General features: G+C 40.1%; 1 pseudogene; it reads right to left on the reverse strand.

Annotated features, from left to right (window-relative positions):
- Positions 1–3,330: 3,330 nt before the first annotated feature.
- LOC142046029 (olfactory receptor 4S2-like) lies at positions 3,331–4,256 on the reverse strand (annotated as a pseudogene).
- Positions 4,257–10,000: the final 5,744 nt, after the last annotated feature.

Below are 10,000 nucleotides of genomic sequence, written 5' to 3' on the forward strand. Positions count from 1 at the left end.
TCCAGACTAAACAAACCCAATTCTTTCAATCTTTCCCTCATAGCTCATGTTTTCTAGACCTTTATAATTTTTTGTTGCTCTTCTCTGGACACATCCTTCCTGAAATGTGGCACCACAACTGGACACAGTACTCCAGTTGAGGCCTAATCAGTGCAGAGTCGAATGGAAGAATTACTTCTGGTGTCTTGCTTCCAATACTCCTGTTAATACATTCCAGAAGAATGTTTGCTTTTTTGCAAAAGCTTTACACTGTTGACTCATATTTAACTTGTGGTCCACTATGACCCCAGATCCCTTTTGCAGTACTCTTCCTAGGCAGTCATTTCCCATTCTGTATGTGTTCAACTGATTGTTGCTTCCTAAGTGGAGCACTTTGCATTTGTCCTTATGAATTTCATCCTATTTACTTCAGAACATTTCTCCAGTTTTCTCCAGATCATTTTGAATTTTCATCCTATCCTCCAAAGCACTTGCAACCCTCCCAGCTTGGTATCGTCCACAAATTTTATAAGTGTACTCTCTATGTCATTGTCTAAATGGTTGATGAAGACATTGAAAAGAACGGTCCCAGAACTGATCCCTGCTGGGACGACCCACTCACTCTTCCCTTCCGCCATGACTGTGAACTGTTGATAACTCCTCTGTGGGAGCAGTTTCCAAACAGTTATGCATCCACTTTATAGTAGCTCCATCTAGATTGTATTTGTTTCTTAATAAGAAAGTCATGCAAGACTGTATCAGAACCTTACTAAAGTCTAGATATACCACATCTACCACATTCCCCTATCCACAAGGCTCGTTACCCTATCGAAAAAGGCTATCAGGTTGGTTTGACATGATTTCTTCTTGACAAATCCATGCTGACTATCACTTATCACCTTATTATCTTCTAGATATTGATTCCCTAATTATTTGCTCCATTCTCTTAGCAGGTACAGAAGTGAAAGCTGACTGGGTCTGTAATTGCCTGGGTTGCCTTTATTTCCCTTTTCAATCGATAAGCACTATCTGTGCTCTTTTCCAGTCTTCTGGAATCTCTCTTGTCTTCCAGGACTTTTCAAAAATAATAACTAAGGGCTCAGATATCTCCTCAGCCAGTTCCTTGAGTATTCTAGGATGCATTTCATCAGGTCCTGGTGACTTGAAGACATCTAACTTGTCCAAGTAACTTTTAACTTCTTCTTTCTCTATTTTAATGAGTGTTAATGTCTCAAATTGAATGTAGCTTGTTTAGAAGGGCAAGTAGCATCACTGTAATTAATCGAGGTGAATCTGAGCATCTCATCACCAGGACTCAGAGTAGCAGCCGTGTTAGTCTGTATCCACAAAAGAAACAGGAGAACTTGTGGCACCTTAGAGACTAACAAATTTATTTCAGCATAAGCTTTCGTGTGCTACAGCTCACTTCCTTGGATGCATAGACTGGAACACACATTCTATTTACATTGCATTTAACAGATCCTCATAGTGAGCACATGCCTACATGTTCATGAGAATATAATGCAAAACTATTACTATTAGTCGTATTTCAGCATTGCCTAGTGGCCTCAAGTGAAACTGGGACTCCATGTGCTTGGTGCTGTACAAACATAGTAAAAGACCGTACCTGCCCCGAAGAGATTACAGTCTAAAATGGCAAAAAATGGGAGGGAAGCAGAGGTCCAGAGAAAGGAAGTGACTGACCCAAATTCATAATGGAACAGAACCAAAACTAGCACCCCATGACTTCAGAGTCGGAGCCCAGGGCTATCGATGGGTCATACTGCTCCAGTGGTACTGGGACTACAATAATGACCACAAATAATCTAACTGAAATTAGGTATAAAATTGAACAAAGAGCTTTTCACTGAATCTTAAATGTTGGAAGGGTTCACATCAAAGTAGAATGGTAATATGTAGCCTGATTTAGGGTGTACTAATAATATTAATGTAAGCTAGCGATTTAATTCTGATTTAATTAAATTAATATATTATTAATAATTGGTTATTAATATTAATTAGTGTGGGTCTTAGGATCACTAGTCTGTTTGATCAGAAGATGAAATTTCTTGTCCCAAATCAGGCTCCACAGAATTTACAAAGACCTTCGGGGGTATGAAAGGAAGCTCACAGATACAGCTGTAAAGACTTTTTATTCAAATCAATGAAATAGGAAGTAAACGGTAAAATAATCAGAGTTACAAAGTTACAATTGCATTACTGATATTCCAAAGATACATATGGTAATATAGTGTTATATGGTACAAAGCTTTGCTTAATATACTCACACCCTTCCTTGATAACCTGGTAATAATTTATTAATAATTGGTTATTAATATTAATTAATGTGGGTCTTAGGATCACTAGTCTGTTTGATCAGAAGATGAGACACAGGCCCAGCCTCGCGGTTGGGGTTTCTCAATTCTTCAGTGAGAGGTGCAGTGCTTAGAAGAAACTAATGCTCAGAGCTATCAGAACTAACTTAGGGTTTACTTGACTAACTTGAACTTAAACAGAAAACCTAAGAAACAAAGTAAGAATAAAAGTTTAGGGAAACCAAACTTTGCTAGTTCCCCTGAAACTTAGAAAGTTAAGAACAAGCACATCCCACTAAATAGTCGTAGTAGAGAGATAGAAAACAAGAGAAGAGGACTAGAGATAGAGTAGAAATAGAATACTCTAGCGAGGTGGGTCATCTCTTTTAGAGAGCACAAGTGCCAGAAATCCTTCCTCTTGTGCCCAAATTTCATTCCTCACCCACAAAATGTTAGGCTTTGCTTACCCTATAGGCTAGTATGTATGCGCGTATTGATAACATGTACCTAAGCACTTATATTAGTTCTGTTTTTTAGTCATTTCAGTTCTTTCCCTGTGGTGTACCTGTTAAGTCTGTGGGTACAAATTGAAACCGCCCCCTATGCCATTGTTCCATTGTCTATTGGTCTAGATAAAAGCTCTAAGCTATTAAGGTAACAAGATGTAGATCAACTTTTCTTTCTGGATAAAATGTCTTAATATAGATATGCTAACTTTGCCTTAGCGTAACATACGGGATATGGCCTGTAGGTCTGTTGCATTACAGCCAAACTGACTTTATTATACATCTACAAAATTAGTACAAAAAACCAAATACTTAAAATATAAGAAAATATTATATATAATCTTTTGTTATAGCATATATGTGTGTAAGCAGGTTAATCCTATAGGCTATACATAACAGGATTCAGAGGAAATCATTGGAAATTTTCACAGAAAAACTGAACACTTGTGATATTAAGATCTCTTTTCTCTAAAATTCCTGATGAATAGCATTACTTGGCAGAACTACCATCATTCCACACAGCACATTTTTCATTTCACCCCTATCTTCGCTTTTCTGCTCCATAATTTTCTCATGGCATTTTTCACCTCCTCATTGCACAGGGTATAGATCAAGGGATTCACCATAGGGGTGATAATGGTGTAGAACACCGTGACCATCTTATCCTCTGAGAAGTGGTGGAAGGTCTTAAATACATGAAGATACATGGCCCGAAAAAATATAATCACTACAGCCAATATGGAGGCACAGGTGGAAAGAGCTTTGCGACGACCTTCGGAGGACGCGAGTTCTCAAGGAGACTAAGTAGATGACATAGGACACAACCAGCCACACAACCAAAACAGGTCAGGGAAATCATCCCACTATTGGCAATGACCATGACACCAACACGATAAGTGTCAGTGCAGGCCAGTTTCAGCAAGGTGCACATCGCAGAAAATAGTGGTCAATTCTCGTTGGGCCCACAGAAAGGTAACTGGATGGTCAGGAGAGTCTGAACTATGGAATGCACAAATCCACCCACCCAGCGAAGCCATCACAAGGGAGCCGCAAACACACCCGGTCATGATGGTTGTGTAATGGAGGGGTTTGCAGATCGCGATGTAACGATCGTACGCCATCACTGTGAGGAGGAAGATTCCAGTGCACCCGAAGAAATGGCCAAATGGTGCTAGCCATCAAAAGGAGATGGTTTTCCTCTCCACGAAGAGGTCCGCAGTCAGTTTTGGGGTTGTGACAGAGGAAAAGCACATGTCTACAAAGACAGGTAGCTGAGGAAGAAATACATGGGAGACTACAGATACTGGCTGTTCTTTACAGTGACAATAATTAGAAGTTTCCCAGCACAGTAGCGAATATAGAGGAGTACAAAGAACACAAAACACACAGGTTGTAACATCGTATTGTGGCAAAGTCCCAAAAGGATGAATTCAGTCACATTCTGTGTGGGCTCCATGGACTCAGTATAAATAATGGGTAAATGGAATATCGCTAATCCACCTGCCATGACACAAAAGAAGGAGAGGAACAATCAATGCATATTGACTAGTGATGATATAAATGTCAAGATGCATTGACTGAAGTGATAGACTTTTGTCCAAAAATGAAAATGAGCACTATGTAAGTCAAGGAACTAGAGGAAATTGGCTTGAGTGCATATTGCCATGAACAGTATATACTCCAAATAATTAGAGTGGAAACACTGAAGCTGATTCATTCTATTCTTCCCCCATTGTGAATCTCACAGACTTTAAATGTAAGTGAAATATTTAACCTTAACTATGCTTTGTAATCAGCCCTTCCATGATACTCATTCTATATTATTCCTACTGCATTGTTAAACACATTCAGAAATCCCATTTTTTCAACCAAGGATAACCATATCTTTACCTTTGCATCTGAGCACATAAATGCTCAAAAAAGTTTTTATTTGTACATGCAAACATGAAACCGAGTTATCTCATTCAGTAACCATTGTTTGAAAACTGGCTGATTATTTTCATCACAAAAGTATTTCACAACATTTACATTTAGTTGAAAAGTCATTTTAACTGGGAAAAAAATGGTTTCAGGGCAGAATTTTGACCAGCTTTACACAAACGCAAATTTCAACTAAAATTGAAAACACTAATTTGTCAGCAGGACTCATGGATACACTTTAAATTATTAATGCTGCTCCAAAAACACAAAGTAGCCATAAACACTGTTGATTGACCAGTTAACTCTGACACTAGAAGTAGTGGAAATCAGCTGAAGCCTACTCGCGAACTTGACCCTTTTTGTGTTACCATTTAACATAAGGTGACTGGAATTAAATTTTCTCTTTGTCAAACAAGAGTATTATGTGTCATCATAAACTGGGATGGAGTAAATATGATGTGGGGATGGTCATAACTTACAGACAAGCATCTAATAAAACCTTTTTTTTACATTTTTCAAAACTAAAATTAAAATAATATGAAGATTTTTCAAGTGCGAAGCTTGCAATGAAGATTTTAGAGTCATTTCATCGTATTTTAGGTGAATTAGTTGGAGACTGATTGATGGAGCGGGGAATTAAATTGGAATGAATCCTAATAAGTTCTCTCTTTCTTTTTTTTTACATTTGGTTAGAGCTGGGCAGGAAAAGAACAGCATAAAATACTCAGCCTTGCTGGAAAACTCACATGGGTTGTATTTGCAGATCTCAAACTTACCTGGATGGTGATGGGTTTTATTTCCCTGCTTCTAACCTTGCTCACGGAGCAAAGTTGTTCCGGTCTGAACAACAGGAAACAGTTGATGAGGGTGATTTATAAGGTCATCAGTTACTCCCTGCTATATGAATTTTCTGCTTTGTAAATTTCATCCTAACATATTTACTAGCCTTTTTGTTAGGGTGTCCTTTCCTGTCTGTCAATTCTGCCAGGCCAACCTAGTGAACTAGAGAAGTGGATTGGTCAAGGCAGCCCTCAGCAATCTTTTCACATCAACCACTCTCCCAAATCACAAACCCTCAGGTCTAAGACCGTCTCCATCCCTCACTCTGCAAAATCTAAGACCCAACAAAATCTTTTGCAAAAATTGTCTCTCTCTTTTCCTGTGAAGTCACAGCAGAAGTATTTAAAATAAATATGCAGTGGCAGTGCGTCATTGCCTCGGTTAATGAGCGCCCAGTGGCTTTTCAAGTTTCTTCACTGGAAATAGTTTTGAAGAAGCACTCCTCTAGACAACTTTAAACATCTCTTTGAAGCAAACTTTCAAAGCTCTGCTGAGAGTTAGTCCCATTCATTGTTTTCAAACTCCATCTTTCAATATGACACACTTCCTCGCCTGCCTTCTCCTATTTTCACCAAGTGATGGCCTTAGAGATCTTGCTAATATCTGGTTCCTTCTACTTGTGTCCTCAACATAAGAAGAGGGCACAGAAATCCTGTGTCAGCTTCCCTCATTTCACTCCTATGCTTAGAAAGGACCTCGAGAACTTGGGCAAAAGGCAACAAGCTCTGTGGACCTTCTGTATGTGAACAGCCATTGGATCAGGCCTTAACCAAACAAAACTCATATTCTAGGACACATCATTGACTTCAGTGCTTTTGCATCACCTTAATCACACTGCTAAAAATAGGGAATGAAAGAATGCTTGGAAATTTCTCTTTCTAAAAACCGTGAAATAAATGGGACTCAGCTGACAGGAACCCAGAGCTTGTGACAAGACTGGGGCAATGGGATTTCACTGCAGCATCAGTTCTCAGAGACACCCTGCTGCACAGGATGATGGGAGTTCTGAGGAAATGCCTGGTGATGTGGCCACTGCTGCTTCCATTCCAGGATGTTATCTTGTATTCCACCCTATGCTTAGTCTGCGGTGCCACTGTTGTGGAAAGTGTGGGAAGTCGAGCAGCATGACTGGTGCTGGGACCTCCCATCTCATATAGGCACTTGATACCATTCGCAGTGAAAGTGTAACTCACTAGTGAATGTGTGTCTCTGACCTTCCAGTGTACCTAAGTGCTGAAGCTGTTGTTCTTTAATTCAAGCTCTACCATCTCCTGCCTTTACATCCGGAGATCCCCAGTTAAATCCTTGGTGTGTTGGGTGTCACAGATGGAGGCTGCTACAAAAACAGTAGTGGGACCATGTCATCAAGGATAAAGAAGACATTAGTATTTTGTATGGCTTTTCAAAATCTGTACATGGGGGTAGGAGGAAAGAGATTATGGCTTGAAACCCTCTCTTCTCCTTATGCAGCCATAGACAAATTGGTCCATCATAAACGAAGAGTTAGTTATTCCCTGTGGCAGCACAACGTTGTGTCATGAAACCACAATTGCAATGATATGGTCAGATCAAGCAGCCATTTGAGACACTCAAACTATCCCATTGACATAGCATTCACTGAGAATTTATCCCCGTTTTTGCTAAGCAAATTATTCATACAAGCAATACTGACTTTCTTTGACCATATTTGTAACTCTTAAGTATACATGACAATGTTCAGATGGGTAATTTTCACTTCTGAGTTGTTCACAAGCTGTTTACTCAGACTCTTCTCTCTCTGTATTGAATTTGGCAGGTTGGCGGCCTGCCAATCCCTTCCTCAGCAATCTTTTGACATCAACCACTCTCCCAAATCACAAAGCCTCAGATCTAAGACCGTCTCCATCCCTCACTCTGCAAAAACTAAGACCCAACAAGATCTTTGGGAAAAATGGTCTCTCTTCTTGTTGTGTAGACAACTTTACACATGTCTTTGAAGCAAACTTTCAAAGCTCTGCTGAGAGTTAGTCCCTTTCATTGTTTTCAAACTCCATCTTTCAATATGACATGCCCCCTCGCCTGTCTTCTCATATTTTCACCAAGTGATGGCATGGGCCTTAGAGATCTTAACTAATTATCTGATTCCTTCTACTTAAGAAGGATATCAGATAATAGTACAGATCTTTTTGCTAAAGAAAGCTTCATTATAAAAGCAAATATTGGATTTTCGTTGATCATATGTGTAATTCTTAAGTATACAGACACTGTTCAGGATGGATCATTTTCAACTTCTGAGTTGGTTCCACAGCTGTTTTACTCGACTCTTCCTCTCTCTGTATTGGAATTTGGACACGTTAGAGGCCTGCCAATATCCCTCCTAACTCTCAGTAGGTGACCTCAGATCGGCTTCCAGTAAACTCCCACTGGCTCCATTTCATGAATGGAAACAATGAGGGGCCGTGGAAGCCTCTTGAGAGGCCCCTTTAAAGCGTCAGAGGACAGAGGACCTAAGCCAAGGAAATTGATCCATGTACCTGCCGAGCTACGGTGTTTGTGGCACTTCTTAGGTTGTATGCCTAGAAACAACACTGGAGGTCCAATTCCTCAACCATGCTCTTGGCTCCTGGGTCCACTTCACACTGACCTGTCCCTCAGCAAGAGCAAAGAAACAGCACCGAGCCCTTCACCTCCATCCCATACTGCTCTAGGCCTCAGGCACTCCCATCGCCTTGGTGGGGGTCTGCGTGTCCTAGCTCTGATGCAACACAGAGAGTGCCCGCCACCAAATGGAAGAAGTGAGCACAGAATCCACACATCCAAGATGGTGGGGAGGGTGAAGGAATCTGATTCCCCTGCTGATGAACAGACACAAGGCTCAGAGTGCTCTTTGTGGCATCCCTAAGTGAATAACCCACCCAAAGCCCTATTGCTGCCAACTTAGCATGAGCTAAAAGCCAACGAGCTGGGAAGTTACAGCAGAAATATTTAGATTGTATCATATAGTGGGAACATGTCATTGCCTTGGGTAATGCGTTCCCAGAGGCATTTCAAGGTGCTTTCTTTGCAAGCTACGCCATTTTGCTTTGGATCCATCTTTCAGGCAAACTTTTGGTGCGTGTTGACAGTTAAGCCCAGTTTTTTAGGCATTTCTCCACTTGGCATTACAGGAGCTAAGGGACTTAGCCACACTGCCTTTTCAAAACTGAAAGCTTCTAAGCAGCCTCAGTCAGACTGTGGCTTAGGATTCTAAGTGTCCAAATTGCTTTTGAAAATAGGGTTCAGCAATCTAAATCACTCAGGCCTTGTGATATGGTGCAGAACAATATCTAAATATCTTTACCAATTTGGTCTTTTGTCCCTTTGGTTGCTCTATGCCTCACACTTACAAATAGGTGTTTTACCAACAGATTGTACTATAGGATTGAGGCCTTTCTGTTGCAAACGTGATTCAGATCTGGTTCATTCCATTAACCTCTTTCTCCATCACAAGAGACACAGGAACTCCTGTGTCAAAGTCTTCAGTTGTCTTCTAATGTTCAGGAAGAGGAATCTTGAGAAGTGTAGCCATGGAGACTTAGCCCTCTAGGAAATGGTAGGTGGGAACAGCCATCGCTTCTAAGTAGAGCCGTGTAAATAGATTTTTCAGTTCACTGGAAATTCCAAAGATAAATGGTGGGAGAGAGAAACTGTTTTGGCTTGATCCAAAACAAAAATTTTGATAAATTGAAAAGTTTAAAAACAAATTCCTTTAGGGTCAAATGAAATATTTTGTTTGACCATTAATGAAATATGTTGATATGGTTTTGTGCAATTTTTAATATATTTTTAAAATAAAAGTACAGGAAATGTTAAAAAAAAACATCACTTTGAACCAAAAAACCTGAAAGATATTTTTAGAAAAATCAAAGCAAAATATTTATTTCTTTCTGAAATTTTTAAAATGTTTCCCTTCCACCCTTACCAAAACAATTCAGTGAAATCAACACTAAGTAATTCAGTTTATCTAAATCCGCATTTTGCTGGTAAAAAAGTTTCAGTTTCAAAAAGTCAGCTCACTCTAGTCCTAAGCAATCACTTAAATAAGAGATTTAACAATATGTCGATTTCTATTCTGCATGCTCATGCAGTAAAGTTACAGGCCTCAGTCATAAAAGTGCAAAGACCCATGGAAGGAGTGATTCAGCAAGCTTTGCAGCAGAGACATTATAGCAAAATCAAGCAGTGAGGGCTCTGGGGAAATGCATGCCCAAATGCGTCCTGCCACATTTTATCACAAGATGCTGCTTCCATGCCACTCCATGACTGCTCTGGGCCTACAGCTGAAGTAGGAAGTCTAGCACCACCAGTGGGGCTGTGTTCTTACTGTGAAAGCCAGTGAAAGCTTCCCATTGATTTCACTGGGACCTGGATCAATGGCCACAAAGATTTAGGAGGTGGCTGCCCTTGTTCATTTGTGCAAGA

Source organism: Chelonoidis abingdonii, unplaced genomic scaffold (genome assembly GCF_003597395.2).
Source record: "Chelonoidis abingdonii isolate Lonesome George unplaced genomic scaffold, CheloAbing_2.0 scaffold0533, whole genome shotgun sequence".
In the NCBI taxonomy this organism is placed as follows: Eukaryota; Metazoa; Chordata; order Testudines; family Testudinidae; genus Chelonoidis; species Chelonoidis abingdonii.